We start from the raw sequence: 21,150 nt of genomic DNA on the forward strand, positions 1-21,150 counted from the left end.
TTGTTTGTAACACAAACAAACAGAATAGTATCACAAATCACAATTTTCTTTATAGGTGTGTGCGAGTGAATATTTTGTTTTTGTCTAATCAAGTAGATTCGATTACAGTGGCTCGCGAGCAGCGCGTGTTAACGGTAACGGGGCCAGCAAGACGAAAAAGCAGTCTTTTCACTTAACGTAAGGCCTTGAAGCAGTCGACTGTACTGATTTCTTCTAGGTCATATCTTGACCACAGGAGAGGGAACTAGCCTCCGTCGAGTGACTAGTGGAAAGAGTAAAGCGATTTCTTAAGATGTGACTATATTGCCATCCAAGGGCAAGATTGACACGCCTCTGTGTGCTCCACTTACGAACTCCTTGTCGTAGTCATTGTATTCGAGGACTCCACTGCCCGCCTGTAAGTATTATACTTATATATCCTTCGTGTCTCATGCTAAATGTAAACGGTTTGTATACTTTGAAACATAAGAACTCACAATACGCTAGCAAGGAGGTATAAACAGGTCATAGTAGTTTGGGGCATTTAGATATGTGTGGGCTTGTTTTTACACTGAAAGATCATTACTAACAGAGTAAATCAAAAAACATGTTTTTTCTGTCCATTAGCTGCAGTGGAAAATGGATGGATAAAATGTCCAACTTTTCGACCTTGTCATTTTTTTGATGCATAATCTGTGTGTTCTGAGCAAGTGATTTACTATGGAAACGTGAATCCAGCCGTTGACGGTTACCTGTATAGGGATTGTGACATTCAACTGATAATCATAAAGCCAGAATCCTAAATTCAGCCTGCAGACAGAGACCGCTTAGCGTAGGTACCACAACGCATGCCGCCTAGTACTTGAGATATATTGCAATACACCTTATACATATACGCGTAGCGTCTGGTAAATGGAAACCTAACGTACCACACAGAATACGGTGAAAATTATGTACTGCAAAAGGCGTAACTATATGTCACTTAATTCTGTTCTCCTCTTTACGCTTTATTGATAATTGCCCGTGTGTGGTAATTGTCGGGATCGATCTCCGCCACCTTCCTCTCCAATGTACTGATAAGCCGCAAATAAGCAGGAACAGCCTCCCAGATCCTCGACAAATGCGGCGTGTCGTCTAGAAGATACAGGTATCCGTTCAACGATGAACGGCGCAGTTTTATGCACGTTTCAAAGACGCAGGTTTAATTCTTTAATTAATTTTTGGAGTTACGCTGGCGAGAGGATTCTTCAGTGTACTCGGATGTCATAAGAAGCTTCCGAGGCTACCGTAAGAGAGATGTGTAGGGAGTTTGCATCCTCACACCTGCCACCATTCCTCGTCGTACTATGTCTGTGATGTGCTTTGGAAAGACTCGGCCATTTATAGGTAGAATAGTACCCAGGTATATAAAGTTGGTCACGTACTCTAAGACCGTTCTGTGTAATGTAAAATGTATCGGTAGCCGCGAAGTTGTTTCCGTCTTGCGTGTGTGTTGATCTCCAGTCCTGTCTCATCCACATATATGAAAAGCTTCTTGAGAGTTTGCCGGGCATAAAACTGACTCTTTCCAAAGATAACAAAATAATCGACATAAAATAGTGTTTTTAGTGTTTCGCTGGATCTTAGACGCGGATAGGCAGATTATTCAGAGCATGCGAACCAAGGGATTGATCCCCTTTTTCACAAATATCCGCAGCGATGCCTCGATATTTGTGCGGAAATGGTTGCAGACATTATGCAAAGGGCATACTAAAAGACCCTTATTTTCGAGAATTTGTATCGGTACGCATATCGAAACCTAGTAGCAAAGGTCAGCATAAATCTAGTTTCATTTTTAGTATACTAATCTTGCCATTAAAGTTCATGTTGCCGGTTATCTAGCTATTCTCCAACGGTTCGGCGTGGAATGATCTTTTACATAGAAATAATTGCCAATACTATCATATTGTAGCTATAAGATCTCACTGTAACGGAAACAAGTCTGGAATTACATTGTAAATACGACTCAAAAGATACGCTGTGTTAACTATACCTCTCCCTAATGAGCTTAAACTAGCATAAGTGTGATGATAGTTTTAGGTACTATTCAGCGAAGGACGTATTCGGCCATATGAGTTTCCAAGGCACATTATTTGGATTTGCCAGCACAACACAGTCGAAATATCTAAAGATCCAACAGCATGAAATAGTTTGAGATAAGCCCAACTTGCTGTCTTATGGCGTAAGGCTGCTCTTGAAAAAGCATGCTATGGGCCATTATTAGAAGTGGCTATCTGGAGTAACGAATACGTGCAAGCTTTCTAGCAATTTCGTCTGCCGTAAAGACGTGAACGCACGGCGGAAATTAAACATTGATGTGCCCCTAAACGGTCAGCCGGTCGGGTCGACTTGAAGCTACACATAATGAGGACATTGCATTTTAGTATGAAGTTCCTTACATTTAATTTCCTAATGCTCAGTTTTGAATAAGGTGCTTGTGTATTTACATATTCTAATTCGAGCGCTAATAATTATAAAGAACGATTATAAATACCATTCTAACGTTGTTTCCGGCTTAATGATAACGGGTATTGCATAATGAAAAAAAGCTCAGGAAAATTAAGATCTATTTTTTCTGATAGAGCCCTAGCAATGATGCAGGTCGTTATTTTTAATATAAATTTCTGTCATCCTAAGTCATTTTTACAGAGTACTTTCAATCAACGTAACATCGTATCATAGGCTATTTAGCTTTCGAGAAATTCTAGGTAAGCAATGTTTATGTCTTTGAAGTATCGACAAAGGGAACAGTATGAATAAGTTAGGTTAAAAAAAGCTGCATACGCGAAGCTTTAGTAGAAAAGCGTTTTAATTATTAAACTGGATTTAACAGTGAGACTATTTGTTATAGACAACTGTTCAACATGTGTTGACATAATGGCCTTAACTGCGACGGACCGGTATGTAGTTTTGGAGTAATTTCTCATTAAATCACTCAATTGGAACAATCAATTCGAGATTTCTTTCTGATTAATCTTCAATCTTAGCAAGTTTATTGATACGATTTCTTTATCCTGTGAGAGCACCTGTATCTGATTCTAAGCGCAAAGACGAATCCAAAAAGCTATTTGCACAGCTATATCAAACATCATCCATTCGGTATTTCAGATGGGGTATATAAACGTGTAAGTATAAAAAATAATGGTAACTTCATGTACAAATAAAAATAAAGTATATCCATTTGTTGAACTCACTGGGTAGCCTAATGTCGTAATAATGCATTAATCGAAACTCGTAGGCAATTTGCAGCCTTTTGGTAACTAACGCAAGGTTTTGTTATGGACAGATGACTACACACGGACAAAAATGATGATTCGTTACAAACTTCGATCTACCACGTAGAAAGCTTTACTTGTTGAGCAGCGCAACAATGGATACCAACATTGCAGATAATGGGAAAATTAAACCTCCAATGCCATGGTTTGGCCTCGATATCGGAGGTTCACTAGCAAAGCTGGTTTATTTCGAGCCCACAGATATTACCGATAGCAAGAAGGAGCTGAAGCTGAACACCATAAAGCATTACTTGAAAAGCAACAAGGCCTATGGTAAAACTGGGCAGCGCGACACACACCTAGAAATTACGGAATGCCGAATGGGTGGTCATGTAGGGACTCTGCACTTCATCCGCTTTCCGACCGACGATATGCAAGCATTTATTGAACTGGCTAAAAAAAAAGGCATCGCATCAATGACAACAACTGTCTGTGCGACTGGCGGAGGTGCTCACAGGTTCGAACAGCAGCTCCGGAAGGAGCTCAATCTGGTCCTGCATAAGTTTGACGAGATGGACTCACTGATTCGAGGCATTCACTATATCGATGGGCAGAATGCTAGCCATGAATGTTACTCGTTTCAATACAGTGAGCGAGGTGATCTGTCCAAATACCAGAAGGTCCCATACCGCCTATCTGATCCTGATCGCTACCCATATCTTGTGGTGAATGTGGGATCTGGCGTTAGTTTGCTTGCAGTTCTGTCACCAACAAAATTTAAACGAATCACCGGCACCAGTCTCGGGGGCGGGACCTTTCTTGGCCTCTGCTGTTTGTTAACAGGATGCGAGAGCTTTGATGAGGCAATCGAGATGGCTAGAAAAGGCGATTCAACAAAGGTTGACAAACTCGTCGGCGATATTTACGGTGGTGACTACACAAGGTTTAACCTGTCAGCAAATATTGTCGCATCTTCATTCGGCCATATGATGTGCCCCGAACGGAGAAAAGCGGCAACGAGAGAGGATCTAGCCCGGGCGACGTTAGTCACGATTACAAATAATATCGGCTCAATCGCTTTCATGACGGCAAACAGTGAGAAGATAATCCGTGTGGTCTTTGCGGGGAATTTCCTTCGAGGGAATACACTATCAATGCAGATGCTTGCGTATGCAATGCATTTCTGGTCCAAAGGGACGCTTAAGGCATTGTTCCTTGAGCACGAAGGCTATTTCGGTGCAGTTGGCTGTTTAATAGAACACCTTAAAGAACTAAACTAGATTTGTATTTCTAATGCGGCTAAAGGGAAGAGTATCTTTTTATGAATAGTAAATCTTTTTAACAAAGTTTGACGATGTGTCAATTGATCACGCACTTGCAGAAGAATTTTACGTTTTTCTTGAGCCTACATAAATTACACATATTTGTATATGCAACCTTGTTGAAGTGTTTGAATAAATAGTTGTGTACGTATGTTTGTATTATTGGGCCCTGATTCTAACCGTATTCGTTAGATCAAAAAGGTAAACTATAGTCGCTGGCCTTATAACAAGGGACAACAAATTCTAGTTCATTTATTCGTCTTCAGTATTTACTATGGTTATTAGACCAGAAAACTGGGAAACATTTTGCATATCTTATGCTAATTAATATAAAAACAATTTTTACTGTACTCGTAAACAGAGAGAGAGAGAGCATTTGGTCATTTTTTCCCACGTAAATGCATTCATCGGTACGTAATTTAATCAAATATGAATAAGAGAAAGATGAGTGTTTTAAACGAATCACGCACACATGATAATGACATATAGGACTTTATTTCAAGTACCATCTATGCAATGTTTTTGGTTGGTTTTCAAAGAATCGATCAACGACAATATTGCCAGAACGTTCACTCAGAAATGTCGCAGCTAGCATTGGTCCTTCAATAGAATGATGACTTTCCAACAAATGCCCCTTTACTGGAACATTGGTTCTTTTTCTAACGTGCCTTCGGCGTGCAGCTTTTCATATCCGCTGTCACAGGTCACCATACCAAAGCAGATCTTTTAGACCTATGAACCTGTAATCAAACGACTGCGCTCTCAAGTCCCATGCGCACACAGCTTTACTCACAGTGAGCCATGTTCTGTAGAATAGGATACGTGCAACATAGAAATAATCCGTTTCAAAGCGACAAAATAACTGTACGAGTTCGACGTACACTAAATGCTGTGCCTATTCGGGGTGCGCGGGCTCAAATCACCTACAAATTGCTCACCTGCTCCTTCGAAACCGCAAGCAGCGAATGACGCCAAAAGCCGGGTTTGTTGGCAATCGCTACCAAGCAACGATGCTTCTAATGCAGATTGCTCGTTCATTTTTCAATTTGGTTTCTTCCAGCCAATTTCCAGTTAAGTGAAACACAGTTACTGCACATGCGAACGTGTGATAAATAATAAAGAGGCGTGAGGACGTTACGTGAGCCAACACGACAATCCTTTTATCACTAAAATGGCGAAAATACTAGTCCAAAATGTTTCCTTTGCGTGTGTACCAGGAATTATCGTCTTTGGTGATGAAAAAGCAGATATTTCTGTGTCGTGAATTTCGACACGGTTTTTCTTTTTACTACAATTAAAAAACAGACTATATATGATATTGTAGTAACTTGTACGATATTTTTTTAATTAAGCTTTTGTAGGATTTGAAATAAATAGAGCGTGTGCTTCTTTCTGATAGAACCATCGTCATATGTTTTGTGGGAACTATTAAAAATCCAGGAGCTTTCTACAGCTTACAACACCAAACGTCCGTCTGCTTTTATCTACGCACAGCTATTCTCACAGACCTATTCATCGAATTTTTGCACATAATCTGTTTTACATGTAAATACCAAATGCTACTCACTATTGCCCTGTGCTACCAGTTCTGTTGGCAGTTGTGTCAGACCGAGCGGTTGGTCATCGGCTTCTGATCCTGAAGTAGATTTTATTATGTTTTTCTACCGGGAAACCACTTTTTTCCTGACATGTCGTTTTCTCCATGCTGTTTCCTCACCAGGCCAGCCTATATGCAACGAGCCTCAGATTCGCTAGAGTCAAACACTTCGTGTGAGTCTTTTGTTTGTCAAATGTGACTGATTCAATTTTAGACAACATTTAACTATTTTAAGCTGCATTTGTCGGCAGTTGAAAACTGCGACTTGTGGCCCTCAGAGAAGACATTACCCTACAGTTGCAACCATCAATATATAATGCATTGTATATGCGATCCAACAAGAAAATTTGCGGTTTGCCGCGCGAATATATTACCTTGAAAACAAGACACAGACCAATCGAGCTACAATAAGATTGAGATATTTTGACAGGCAACGAATTTCCCTTAAATTTGAAGTACCTCCATTAATTTTAAGTAAAAATACATTGTATTGCTTCCGCACCTAAAAGGGAACTGCGTCTATACCTTTAAAATGTCCTTAGTCAAGATGTCTTGATAATAGCTTGTTAGATACGTCGCAAAGTTTCCAATTTTGTTGGAAGTCGACGTTTGTTCGGCTCGATTTCCAATTCTGGATCTCGAAATCGATCTTTCTAGACTTTAGGCTAACACGCCTCCAGTTTGAAAGTAAACTTCTCTTATTCATCTCATAGTTATGGTCTTCAGAAGTAAGGAAACACGCATAACTTGTGTAAACTTGTTACAAGAAAACTCTTAGCAAATAAACAGGTGCACCTGACTAAGGTTATGTAAATTGTCGAATATTGAGTCACCAAAGCTGCTTGCTGCAATTAAACGTCATGTGTCATAATCTAAAATTATTAAAATAAAAATATTAAAAATAAAAAAATTAAAATATTAAAAATTTACCCTACAGGAGGCCAGTGGATCAAGGGTCACCGGAAATATAGTTTTTAAAGTAAAAACCTAATAAAGAACTAATTAAAGTTACTAACAGTTTAATTCACACATTTAATGCAAAATCTGTGGCCACTTTAAATAGTTAGACTAGTTAATTCTGCATAGACAGCCTTTTTCATATCAGATATCATCACATTTCTTGTTTCATGGAACTCGGTTTCCGCGTAGAAACACATGCTATATATATATATAAATGCGAAGCTTGTCATCGGTAGTAAATGTTTTATCATACAGATACAGGAGCGAGTACTCTAGCCCAAATTAAACCTAAATAGAATTTTCGATGCCTTTTACTCCCAGTATAATAGCATCGTGAACGAACACGTTGGTGCCTAAGTCCCAAGATAATTGTTCTTCTTGACCCTAATACAATGCACCAAAGGTAGTGTATATATATATATATATATATATCAGTAAATTACACGACCATACTTTCACCGCTGATAGTGATACGCCGTTAACTTGGCTACCTGAGCTTCTTTGCTTCTCGATTTTAACCCAACTTTAGGGGCATCGAATTAGATCACTGGGCTTCTTCTCGTATGGACGCATGAATGTTTCTCAGTTGATTTAATCTATTCCCCGCTGCTCGGGCTGAATACCTTCAGTTAGATTAAGTCAGAGCGAATAGTTTGCCCCTTTTGCATTAGCCATCGTAAGGTGATTAGAGTGTGCATCTGTATATGCGCATAAAATGACAATTGGATGTGACAGTTCGTCTTTACGATGGGCAATATATGTCTGTTTAGCATTGTATATATAGATCAATCTGTGTAGAGCTAGAACAAAGCAAAGCGGAATGGTCTGACGAAAATGGAAGATTCATCGTTTTAATCGTTTATAAGCCATACGTTGATTTCAGGTTCTAACCAAAGTAACAAACAGGCAGAAAGGGAAGCGTGTGAACATTGGCTTCTTTAGCAAATGCGGCTAGCTATAGCTGCGGATGTATGTCGATTGGTAAGGAAATGACTGGACAGGGAAAATCACGGAAATAAAGGGGGTTCTTATATATATGAGCGTATTTGAATTGAGCGGGTTTACCACAAAGGAAACGAAAAAACGATGTTTCCATTTACATACTTCAGTTTATGCTCGCTACGTAGGAAACGCGGCCGGCTAACATGTGCTTTTTTTTCGATAACTTACGAAAGTGTTATCTAAATTTAGTGAAATTAGGAGGATGCTAATAATTTTAGATTTTCTTCTATACGGATAGTAAACAGAGTGTGAGTCTACTCTGACTGCCCTATTTTTATTCAAACGAGCTCGATAGTAGGCACTTTTCCACCTGCACTAATGTCATGAGTTCCGAAATCTACTAACTTGAGAATTTGCCATTATCTATGTTTAGCTTAGATACAGCTCTTCTACAATAAGTGCATCAAAGGAACCTCTATACAATTTTTTTTTACTTGTTTATGCGTAAAAGCAACAGCGTCTGCTAGAGGTGCATAGCTAATCATTTCGATTCTATTCGCAGTGGAAATATATTCATAAGATCTTTAATTTTGCATTTCACTTTCCTTTCAGCCACAGTCGTAAACAACGGTGCACTTATCGAGGTCACTTTCACTTGGCAACTATGACAGAATAGCCTTGCGAAGTACTCTGCGGCCTTTGTGTGAGTAATCGGATACGTCGGATTAGGGCAAAGCAGATAAGCCGTACGGGGCAAATTCTCCAAGCACTTGAACTCGTGAAGTCAGGCAGTCAGTTAGGTATTTATCCACTACACCAGATTCGAATAAGCCGACATCAGCGACCGCTGCTGCTGCTGCTGCCTATTTTTAACTACACAATGATGCAGTTTGCTAAAACCCGTCAGCTTTATCCTTAGGCCAATATCCAGTTGCGTAAAAGCATTGTCCACGCAAGGTATTGTTTACGAATAATTCCAATTTTACGCTACTGTTTCTTTATTTAATGTCATTTATCGTCTAGCAGATGAGAACCTGCAACCCCTGGTCATTCTGCGGAGCTGTATGACCAACTTTGTCATTCACCTGGAAATAATTACATACTACAGTACAATCGTTCTTCCCATTATCACCGTGCTCTCGGACAATCTCTCTCGGTATTTTTTGAGTTGTTACTTCGAATGGTGACAAAAATACCGGAAAACAGTGTCTTCGCATCGTGCGTCTAAAACACGGATATTTCATTCATTTAGATAGTCACACTCGGTTGGCAATAGCAAAAGTACCCACTGAAAAGGAGACTGAAACCGCTCGTTTTTAATTTGGATAGGCCACTCATGCTTGCAATATATATATGCTCTATAATTTTGCAATGGCGCCCGAAATCGTCACAAAAATTATGGGTTACGTCCAATGTTTCAGATGTTATAGTTACCGTTATTATTAATCACAATAGCACACGGCAGAGATCCTCTGTCCCGCAGTAGTCATCCGGTCCGCCTATTCCAGAAAAAGAAAGGCATAACCGTAAAAAGCATTAGGTTTATGGTCTAAAATAAGAATTCAGTTATTCGCAGGTGCTTTCTAAAAAAGGTCAATGTTTTAGTCCCTGTTTTCTGCAAACAAATCACACATATAGCCTCATTTCTGATTTTGAATTAATTTTTTGAAGTCATTCTAAATAGCCAGTACGTTAAAGCGTTTTATATATCGGTTATGGGCTCATATTGTCTGTCGCATAAGGTAAATGTGCATGCTCGCAAAATAGTATTGGAGTACTATACGTGATCCCCAGTGTATAGTACGCATATGACTCCATATGTTCACCGCATATGTTCACCGGTAGAAAAACTAAAACGACAAATAATGTTTAAAAAAAAACACGACGTTTACGCACACCTGTGTTTTTCTAGTGCTTGTATTAACACTTCTTCATAATGCTGTCATCCATTACACAACATCATCCCTGGATCTGAAGCCAATTTTCATCGCCTCGTATGGTGTGTTCGTATACAGTGTATCAGTGGCAGTTGCAAGAGGCCACGCCATGGTAATGATATACAGCTGTTAAGGCTGCAGAGAAGTGTTTGCTGGCTCTTCCTAGAAAGTGACTCGTCTTAATAAGATGTGCTCAATCGCCATAAGCGGGCACCTTACCGAAACGGAAAGGGGGGATTCGGTCATAGCTCTCCTCTGCCCGAGTACACTTTTTCTATATACGTGTATAATGGAAACGTTAAGTTTGTTTATTTCCCAAACACCGTTTCGTCTAATGGACATTACAAAGGAAAAATGCGTTGTTTAGAACTCGGTGAGAAATTACACACATTAACGGTGGACATCGACGATATGTGTTGCAACGATGATGTCCTTAACCATTATTTCATTATTAACCATTATTATTATTATTAAATATTATTATTATTATTAACCTTCATTAATAGAAGGTGAAGAAATATATTTTATAATAAAGTCTCGTGTGATAGATATAAGACGTATGTGAGAATTGAAAATGCCTAGATCAGGGACACTCAGATTCCAGGACTAGATATAGCTAGGCTAGATATATCTTATTTTTATTGTGTCTAATTTAAAAAGAGGCAATGCATACATTGCAAACCAGTGGATTATAATTAAACTATCTTTTTCCGTTATGCACGCATACTGTATACTGGCATTATTATTATTATAAAATGATAACAGGCGATGCGTGTTTGTAGTGAGGGTGCGTGAAATCACAACTTAATGTCGCCCCCGCACACATACAAACAAACAAACAAACAAACAGAACTTCAATACACCTGTTTCCAAGTGACAATACGAATAAGGAATCCCACGTTTGTCGCACAGCAGTTCTAGTTATTATGGACTCTATTCAGTGGACAGCCAAATGCTTTACAACTTTACCCTTTTCTTCATTTTAAGTAACATCAAAAATAGCTTCGACAACGACAACACTAATAATAACATAACAAGAAACATTCTAATTAGCAGCAAATGCGAGCGATAGACAATAACAGATGCCAGTTTGTCTCCTCTTTATTTTTCTCTCTTTCGTTTTCCGGTGACAGCTGCCGCACGGACCTGCGTCGAGTGGCCACAGCCTGCTGGAGAGCCTAAGGAAGACACAGGCCATACGGGAGTCCAGCAGAAGGCAAAGTAAAGTGGGCAGACCAGGAGCGGCCACTGAGGCGAACGATGATCTCTGTTTATGTTTACAGTAGCCGCTGGCTAGCTTTGTTGTGTAGAAGCAGCGTTCTTTAGCGATAGCGACAAACATACGGCGAACGTGCAATACGTTTAGTCCGGCATAACACAATGATCGTGCTTAAAGCTTGAGAGACAGAGACTGGAATGGATTTGCAGCGGCAGTAGCAGGAAACTGACAAAAGAGCAAAGTTTCGAAAGATGAGCAAAAGGTTAGTTTAGGGGAAGGGCCACGGGGGGTAAGCGGAAAGGGCAGGAATGAAAACAGAAGAGATGCGTTGCTTTGCTGTCTCTGGTCACTGCTTGTTTCTGGTAAGGTTGCAAGTGCAGTTGGAGGTGGTAATGTCCCGCACCCAACCGTTGCTGATGTGGTTGTAGCTACCGTTGTTATTGTTGCTTACGGCGACTTTACCATGTAAAGCGGCTGGTGCTTTTGCCCTTCCAGTTGTTGTCGTTGTTGCCCCACTGTCTTCGCTCCGTTGCCTTCTAATACATCGGTGTGGGGCAGAGACAGTATGAAAAGAACATAGGGACAAATCCAATGAAACGGCGTAAGTGGCTGAGAGACATCATTGCTTAGAAATCCATCAGTGACTTTGTTCCCAAGCGTATTGGTCACGTAGATATGGATTCGAAAGATAAGTAATTGATATTGCGGAAAATGTTCCAGGTAGTAGTCCTGGACGAAATGGGCTCAAAGGCAAGTAGGAATACATTAATCATCGTCGTTAGTCAACTGAGCAATGCTTTCATCGTACATCAGTACTCTTAGGCTTTCACTGCGTCCTAGTTATTACCACAACTCTATTTGATATTACTCTCGGTAGGTCGCTTATTAAAATGTTGCTAAACACCATAAAAAAAAATGCATACTCGTATCTACCTAAAACAGTTTAGCAAAATATATTAATTACTCTGTCCGTCAATAAATTTTTATGGGTTCGTACAAGCGCCCAAAAACGAACCATGTAAAGTGGCGCGTTTAGTTCTTTAGAATGTGGTGCCCATGCATTTGAGTCGAATTCTCAGCTCGCGCACTTCTATTTCACACGGACACTGGTTTTCCTTCGCCTCTCCGATGACGCATAGCGGATCCGTTTTTAGCGTTCTTTGTTCGGGTATTCTTCTTCCCAACTTTTTAACGAGAACGAAAGGGCCGAACAAAACGCGCGATCTGTCCGCTGCCAGAGCGTCGGTACACTGCGCGACGAGTCCTTTAATTCACATTATGCTAAACTCTTTGTAAAAACTTTCGCATTTATTAGAAGAATGCGACATCCCTTCGGATTCTGTGGGAAGAAACAAGGGCGCAATTTTTTTCCGGGACGCGTTCAAAATACACGCTATGCTACTGTGGCAGTTATCGATATTTGCGATACTTTATCATCAAAAAGATTTAGTAAGTCATTTTACATAGGAGAAACCGATCAACACAGTAATTTAAGCGCGGCTCTAGGAACGGCGTCCTGTTGACATAAACAAATCCTTTATTACAGTTAAGCGAATGTTTCCATAAGGTTGAACGGTTCGAACTTGGCCCTGTTTTATTATGTCATAGGACACGTATCTAATTGTTAGAAATTCTACATGCGCCCTGTTTATAATAGTAGAAACCCTACGGATAATACTGGTGCCTCCGTGAATAAACCTTTCTTAAATAATGTCGCCGTTAACACATGTATTATATGGTTCGTATTTTTGTAATCAGCTCTGTGTTAGCGTACTTGCTTAATGGAACCAAATGTTCTCGACTGCCATATTTGTCGTAGAGGGTACCTTGCCTGACGAGTATCAGCGGCAATGCAGAACAAAATCCGAGTATTCTCCCTTTTTCGGATTCACATTTAAGCGGTACGTAAATTTATCGTTGTTCAAATCGTTGTTGGCAGGCGAGCTTACTTTGTGGTTGTTGCATTCGAAATTCAAGAAGAAGTGGCTCTTCTATTGACACAATTGGCTGACGGCAATAGTTCCATCGCTCCGAGCCCGCATAACGAGGCAGCATCGAGAGTCGCTCGCGCAAGCCATCGTAAATCTACCGCAGCTGGTGCGTCTGTCGGACCCCCAAGACGGGTTTTTCTGTATGCACCCTACACAGACGTATAGGACAAAGCACGAATTTCTATAGCCTGTTTTTCTTTGGTGCATCATTGAAACACCAGGTCGTTTTAGGCATCCGTGAGCGGGAATATCATGAGCGGAGCTCACTCGGCAATAAGGAAGAAGGGCGAGGGTTATTGGGCTACTAAAGGTAATGTCGGAGGATATTTCTCTAAATTTCACCTAAACTTTATTTATTGTTTGCTAACATATATTATGGAATCGGATATTTTCACTTTATCGATAAGCGGATTTCGTTATGGGTGTCTTTTCCCTTTTAATCTGACTCTATTTGTGTGATTCACTATGTCAGGTACAAGCGTAACACATTGTAAAACGTGCATTGGTTATTGCCTCGCCATATGTGGGACGCCACCTTTGTAAGAAGCAATTGTACAATTTTTTTCTATACACAGAGCTCTTGGATTTGTTCTGGCGGGGCCAGATTCAAAATCGACTACTGTCAAAAACAAAAAAAAATGAAAAATAATTTCCTAGGCTAGCTTGTTTGTATCCAGGTAGATAAATTGGCTGAAAAGAGCTCGGCAGAGTGTATAATTTTATGTACTAAAAATGACCTTCATGTAAAGAAAGCAATATACAATATAATATAATAGTAATATCAATAATAATATATACGAACAATAATAATGATGAGTATCTCTATTATTGGTAAATAAAATTCTATATGGTTTTTTTTTCTGCCTATTTAAAAGCTGTTCTATGTTTCATTGTTTTTCTCCATAGACGCAGAGGCAGGCTTAGGCGTCTTTCTCAATTATGTGCCTATTTTTTCTTAACTGTAAATCTGGTTCTCGCATCTTGCTTTATCTGCTTTTACATATTGGGTATAATTTTGGTAAACGCACTTCAGAAGTTTATTTCCTCCGAAAAATTAACGCCAAAAAAAAGGGCGAGGGAAACAAAACAAGAAACATCATCTCTGTGCTGTGTCGGAATTTTCTTTATTCTTTTAGTCTTTACCTCAGCGTCAATCCTAGCCTAACCAAGACCTTGAGTGGGAAGCATGCAAAATTTGTGTACTTGTGTGCACTCACAGATGTCTATAATCCTGAGCGCATTCATTACGGTCAACTACCGTTCTCCATTATGAAAAATATCGAACTACTCTAGCTGCTACTACTTGTATTTTTTCCATTCTGTTGAAACGTCTACGGTACGAGGCCACAAAGCGCATGCATGTTTAGACGCCAGACGAGTAAGCAAAGCTGGCTACGGCTACACCTACACTCGGATGCGCGGTTTATGGATCGGCCACTTTGTCTGTGACTGACTGCAAGCAGTTTTGGAGACGTAAACTGTGCTATAGAACAATAAATTGCTTTCTTCTTCACTTTTTTCCCGTTTATTTCTTCCGTGCTCTCGATCCCCCTCTATCTTTTTGTCTGCATTGCTCACCTCGAGGAGCTGTCCTTCATTCTGATGAGCGTCTACATTTCGTCTGCCACTCCTTATCTCTCTCCTATTTCTTCTCATTTTTCTATTCCACTTTAGCCTTCTTGAATCTTGTCAAAATGGGTACACACAGCGCACGACTTTCTTGTGAGTGCAACGAAGCGGCCGAAAGGACAGACAGTCATTGATGAGAAGGACGAGCGGGAAAAAGCTTACCGCCATAAGAAGCGAGGCTGTAAACCAGGCAAAGTCTGGTGTAGTGAACGTGTGGCTTCAATATCTGCAGCAGCAAAGTGTGCGCGAGAAGAAACGAGAATATCACATCTGAAAAGTTCACGTTTCATTCGCCGTCGGCCCAACCTTTTCTTTTTCTCCCTAGGCTTTTGCTGGTCGCGGGAAAATATCATTGTTGTGTTTGACGGGTAGAGCTTCATGACTTTCGTCGGTGCTGGGTTAAGTCTCAGCCGTAAAGAAACTTCGAGGTTTGCTGCCTCGGCGACCCTTAGAATGGTGTAGAGGTAAAGCGGGAGACGTAAGAATAGACAAGATGGAAAAACTTTTACAGACCCGGTTCGTCCATCTCGTCAGCGAAGAAATCTACTTACTCGTAATGCTGACCAGCGGATAAAGAAATAGCCTCATACCGAGTGGACATGTGAGGCGCGTGCGGCACGATCAAAGCCTAACACCGGCCATACGAGAGGGGTAGCCATTACCAGCGGACACGTGACGTGATTGCTATGCAGCGGCTGCCTATAATTCTAGCGAAGTGACCTTAAGTTGCTGGAAAGTTTCTACTTTGAAGATTAGTTAGCAAAATGTAACTCAATTTATAGTTCAGTTGACGAATGCCTGTGGCATGTAGTTACGTTTTCATAACTTCCAGCGCTGTCCCAAGTAGTAATAAAAGTTTAAGTACATTTGATTTTTTGTTATGGTCGTGTTAGACAAGAAAGGTTTGGATCTAGTAGAGAACAACGTTTTCTTGCCTGCATATCTTTCTCTTGAGAACGTTTTTTGCCGTATTGTACAAAGTCTGGTTCCTATGAAGAATTCGGAGAACCCCGAAGTCGAGGCAACCGATGTGATATTCAGGAAACAGTCCATTCTCTGGTTCATGACCACAAAAGCCTACACCAAGTGGCTCAGGAGTACCAGACTACTTGCGTACGTTTCTATAGAGGATTATCTGAGTTACGAAATCTCCTGGTTCCATTTTATTCCACGTTTACGTATTATATTGTCCGTCTCGTATGGGAAAATCCCGCGCTGCATCTAAAATTGCTTCTTCCTCATCCGTCTATTATAAAAATCGGTCACAATGGTGGCATAGTTATCAAGAGGAGGAAACAGTCATTTTGGATGACTTTTACGGATGGATCCCCTGGGACGAGTTACTTAAAATCTGCGACCGTTATTCCTATAAAGTCGAAAAAAAAAAAGGATCCCATGAAGAGTTTACCTCAAAAACAATTATTATTACCTCAAATGCTCACCCAGAAAACTGGTACAAATCCCCCAGCTACGACATAACCCCTTTGTTAACAGATCGCGTCGATTGCCTTGTACAAACATTTATAGAAAATAATATTATCTTTTGTAATGAATCTACTAAAAATTAAGATAATTAAATTATAAAAGCTCTTGAATTTATTTAAACATAACTGAAAATTGTGTTTCCTCTTACACCATAAACTTAGTATTAGATGCATAAGTATAAAATTTAGCATGCAAAACAGATATTATTACTTTAATACGATACGAACATTTAGGTGTTATCAGTGTAGGATCACTAGGAATCAAATAACGCGACCCAGATATAATAGGTCCAATAGAACATCATCATGCCCTAGGCTTATTTACATGATAAGCAGCACGTAATATATATATAAAGTTTATATAGACCTAAGTTTTTATATAAATACTTAGGTGTATACTTAAATCTTTGTGTATGAAATATACTATAAGGTTTATCACCCTGCTGAACTAATAAATCACCTAAGCACACAGTACTCCCAATATGATACGACTTAAAACACGTTGGTACTGATCGATTATTATTCTCATTCTTAGCTACTTCGTCAATTGCTGGATGCGCAGATCCTCCCGGCATTATGCGAAAAATATATTTTAATACTTTAAAATGCGTATATTGATCTCCGATTGGTTGAAAATATAAATTTATGAACTCCTCCTAAGGGATAATATAAATCCTGGCGTCTGTGGGTTTCCAACAGATCCGTCGTATTCCTGGATAACTCTTGTAATAGTCTTCTTACTGCGTATCTTCCTCCTATAGTACTTCCTTTTATTCCTAATGAAATGATACTTGCTACGATACTTGTAACGTCTCCTCCTAATAGTTCCATGATTCGATCCACGAGACATCATACGAATAGCGTTATAAGCAGCTGTAGATGCAAACGGCAGAGATAAACTTCCTAAAGAATCCGGTGCCACTAGGTCCTGTTGCTGTTGCCAATAACGCTGATGCTCCGTACTTGACAATATCTTGGACCACTTGCTGTTTTGCTGTTCCTCTTCCTTTTTATCATAAGAAATACTTGATGATATCTACCTCTTATCAATGGCCATAACTCAATATCACTCCGTATTGCACAGTAAAACGCTCGCGGAGCAATCTTTTAAGTAACTCAACCTTGGTAATGCAATATCCGCTGATAACAGCACGGATAGTTTCCCAACGCCGTACAATTTATCTGATAGCGTAGCACGCGCTTAAATTCAGTAGAGAGATCCAGCGTGATAAAGCGAATCATCCTTGTACCTCGTGTAAATTCCCTCGCTCGTGTTTTCAGCCAAGGGGAATTATCGATGACCGGACTGACCTTGACAACAATATAATAGAGTACATCGGGTTTACCCTTGCATACGTGCTCCCGTTTGCATATACCTTCGAGATTCATAACTTCGGAGCAACTTGTGTACTCGTATCCCAATAGGGGGAGCTCCGCTATACGGCAAAATTAGAAATCATCGTGAGATCGTTATTGTTGTGACGAAAACAGTAATATGCCTCCGCTGGATACTTGAGAGAGTTGATTAGGCGCATAGATAGCGAAAGGTGGCACACACATGGAACGATACCGACATGGCGTCAGTCATCTGGTTTATTTCTCCGATACTTTGAGGAGATAAAGTGAGGATGTTGCTGAAGCAATAAACACACTTTGTTGCACAGACACACCGAATCGCAGAGCCTTGCGCGATGTTCACTTCGATCTAACAGTATTCAGAATAATAGAAATTATAATGATAAGTAAATGAATGTGCCTATTGTCTGGTTTGATAAAAGTTCGTCTACATTATATGTAGTTCAAGAAAACGGAAGTGTCGTGTACAGCGCGTTCGGGTACGGCATGTTTAAAAAAGCCTTTCGTAGATAAACGAAGCAGGCATTTTCGACGACAATTCTAGTAAATTATTTCACTAAAGAAGGCTTTTCTCCGCCTCTTGCTCTCAAGAGCAAGAGCCGGAGAAAGAGGTGGCTTCTCTATTCTTCTACAGGGAGAGAGAGAAGATCAACCCCATATCAGTCCCCGTGATATCTTAGTGAGAAACGTATTTATACGCTAGTCTTTCGTGGTCTAGGTTCGAATTCCAGCATAGACACGTTTCGTTTCCTGTTGGGAGCCAGCAAACATGATGGAATGCCTAGCAACAATACGGGAAATAAAGCTTTGAATACAAAAGTTGTACGTAGCAACCTGATTTGTTGTGACTGTGATTTTTCAATGTTGTCAGATGCCAAAGAATATGCGCATGCCTAAATACTAGGAACCCACGCAAGATTACCAAGATGATCAATATGACAAGCACGCTTTATATAGTTGGTAAAATGCTGCTGGTGTGTGTTTCTATCAGAGTTGTGAGGGCATACGATCTGTATTCTGTAAAAAGTAGTGTGTAATGTGGGCGTTATACATTTGCATTGTAAAGTTAGAATGTTGGTTGGTGAGCAGCGGCCCCATGCTGAAGGGCAAATGGCAAAAACTTTGCTGTCTACGCCCCCCTCATATAGCATGTTGGTGTTGTCCCTCTACGCTATTGCAACCCTGGTTAGCTCGGAGTGAGATGAATGCGGCACACGTAGTCTTTCGTGAGCTCTCAGAAACAAATTAAATGGCGTGTACGAATTTCAGTAACAACATATTCAGCAAACCAAATGGTACTGCAGAGTAATTGTTGCACAAAGGACATTAAATTCATGTACGTTATGTCGAAATATCTAATCTTAATAGAAATTTCAAATGTTGTTCGCGTAATTGTCTTAGAAAAAAAATAATAGACCAAATTATGTGCAACATATTTTTGTTGCGCATAGTTTTGTCATGCTACTAAGAAACGACCTATTATATGTTTTGAAATATACGTGTATATTTTGCTTTACACTGGTGACACTTTCCTCAAACTCGATAGGGGCAGCAGAGCGTACTGCGCGACAACTGCTCAAGGTACAGGTATGTTCCTCGAAATCAGAAGATTTCGTGAATCTATATAAGAAGAAATGTAAAAGTTGACGATAGTTATGGCGTAAAATGTAAAAAGTACGCGAGAACGCTAAAGCACACACGAATTCAAACACACGTTCGTTAAATTCAGCCCCTGTATAGAGTCAATCATTGTCACCTACCGTGTACCTAAGGTACACGTCTGGGAACTCATCCTGGGTCATCATGGGTCCTTAGGTCAGCTTTATTTTCCCGTGTTTCCCATAAAAATGTTACACAAAGGCTCATACATCAACTGAATACGTGCTAACCTAGATAGAAAACGAGTTGAACTAATTAATCAGACCCATAATTTATTACGATAGTAATACTGTTCGACGAAAAGACCTTTTTCCACTTTTTTTTTTATATTCTAACAATGTTTCTGAAAGAGTACTTCAGTAACAATTTCCATACATTGGCCACTGGAGGTGTGTCCAACTGATAGCAAAGCTTAAGTGAAACTCTTGCTACATCAAAGTTGTGTTCCTGCGTATGTTGATAGGGCCAACTAGTTTTCCGCGAAGAGTTTCATTCACTTCAAAATCCTCTTGGAAAGGATCAGTGCTTCCATTATTTTGAAGAACATAGCTAATAATTTTGCAGTTATAAGTTGTTATAACAAAGACATGTTATATTCCATAGTGCTCTAGTAATGCAAGATATTGAAATGATGTAACCTAAATATAGGTCTGCTGATTGCGGATTCTATCTTACGTTTCCCTAGTCAGAACTGGTCTTGACATTGTAAGAGTGACCTCCATGCCTCGCAATGGAAAGCTATTCATCTGTTTCCAGCGTTCTTTATTGATCAAACTACCATGTGCAACATGGCTCTGTATTTCGATGTGTGTATCTGACTGAATGTATATACGTACACAAGCACGGCCCATTGGGCAAGGCCAATTATAGCCGTAGGCGTTCTTGTTCCAGGCCAATATGTTGGTGGCTACATTATAGGACCTAGCGAAGTAAAATGTGGCGTCATATCAGAAGTCATGATGTTCGACGTTGGACGAGTCAGGGGGATCCTCTTGACCTTAGCCGTTAGGCCCCAAGCCGAATCGCGGACAGGAAAACTGAGAACGATAGAGGTGGCTAGAATGGCAAATAGAATACGGGTGTTTATAGAAGGGTAGTTGCAAAACGACCAATAGAGGAGAAGGATAAATGGAGATAAAAGGAGCCAACGATGAGACTGCAATGGTGCCGTCCTCGGAACCCTTATCAGAGCATTGATTACTAGTCTTCCAGCAGCAAACACTGGAGAGCTACTGTTCGGCCTCCCGGATCCATCTTTGCAATAATAAAAGATTTCTTTTCTATTTTTACCACGACAGAATGCGACAGCCAAGTTCTGCAAGCTGCAATGCTCTGCAAGCAAGATATCCTCAGGTAATGGGTTGGTCAGCAGGAACATTACGGCAAACTATCTTCGAACTAACAAGATAGCTCGTTATTTTGATACTTGAACTCTGCTCCCTCCGGTTATAAATATCGCAGACGCTTTTGTACTGAAGATGTCGTTACTCTATTTGACTTTGGCTACAGGAAAGATGCTACAGATATCATATGCTAAACGTGTGTACATATGTGGTGTACCTGCTATTGTAAACTTTAGTTGGGACTATCTAGATGTAGATGGGCACATCTACACGATGGGAGGATTTTTCCTATGGACCACCAATGCGGCGCTGACGTATATATACTAAAACAGTGTATAGTTCAATTTGGTTATTTATTTTATAGAATTAGCTTACCGTTCTTGAGAAGTTCTACAGTGTGTGATTTGCATGACCAAATATAAGAAATTAATATGTATATATAACTAATTCAAAAACTTCACAACAGTTCGTTTTATTT

The 21,150-nt window shown here is 40.0% G+C and overlaps 1 long non-coding RNA gene and 1 pseudogene across 33 annotated transcripts in view; one reads left to right on the forward strand and one right to left on the reverse strand.

Annotated features, from left to right (window-relative positions):
• The first annotated feature begins 239 nt into the window (after nucleotides 1–239).
• The window catches only part of LOC111254437 (pantothenate kinase 3 pseudogene), a 50,738-nt pseudogene continuing 29,827 nt past the window's right edge, over nucleotides 240–21,150 (forward strand). For 2 of the 32 annotated variants that reach the window (XR_015316727.1, XR_015316726.1), the window contains exons 1-3: nucleotides 246–397; nucleotides 8,667–8,757; nucleotides 11,125–11,472. The product of XR_015316727.1 is annotated as a pantothenate kinase 3 pseudogene, transcript variant X30 (transcript). The other 30 variants (XR_015316721.1, XR_015316709.1, XR_015316714.1 and 27 more) reach the window with 30 other exon arrangements.
• On the reverse strand, nucleotides 8,368–10,411 carry LOC147754338 (uncharacterized). Its single transcript, XR_015316730.1, has 2 exons — nucleotides 9,951–10,411; nucleotides 8,368–9,553 (listed from the first exon to the last, which is right to left on the reverse strand). It is a non-coding gene; the product is annotated as an uncharacterized LOC147754338 (long non-coding RNA).

Source organism: Varroa destructor, unplaced genomic scaffold, assembly GCF_002443255.2.
Source record: "Varroa destructor unplaced genomic scaffold, Vdes_3.0 BEIS01000007.1, whole genome shotgun sequence".
Taxonomy (NCBI): Eukaryota; Metazoa; Arthropoda; class Arachnida; order Mesostigmata; family Varroidae; genus Varroa; species Varroa destructor.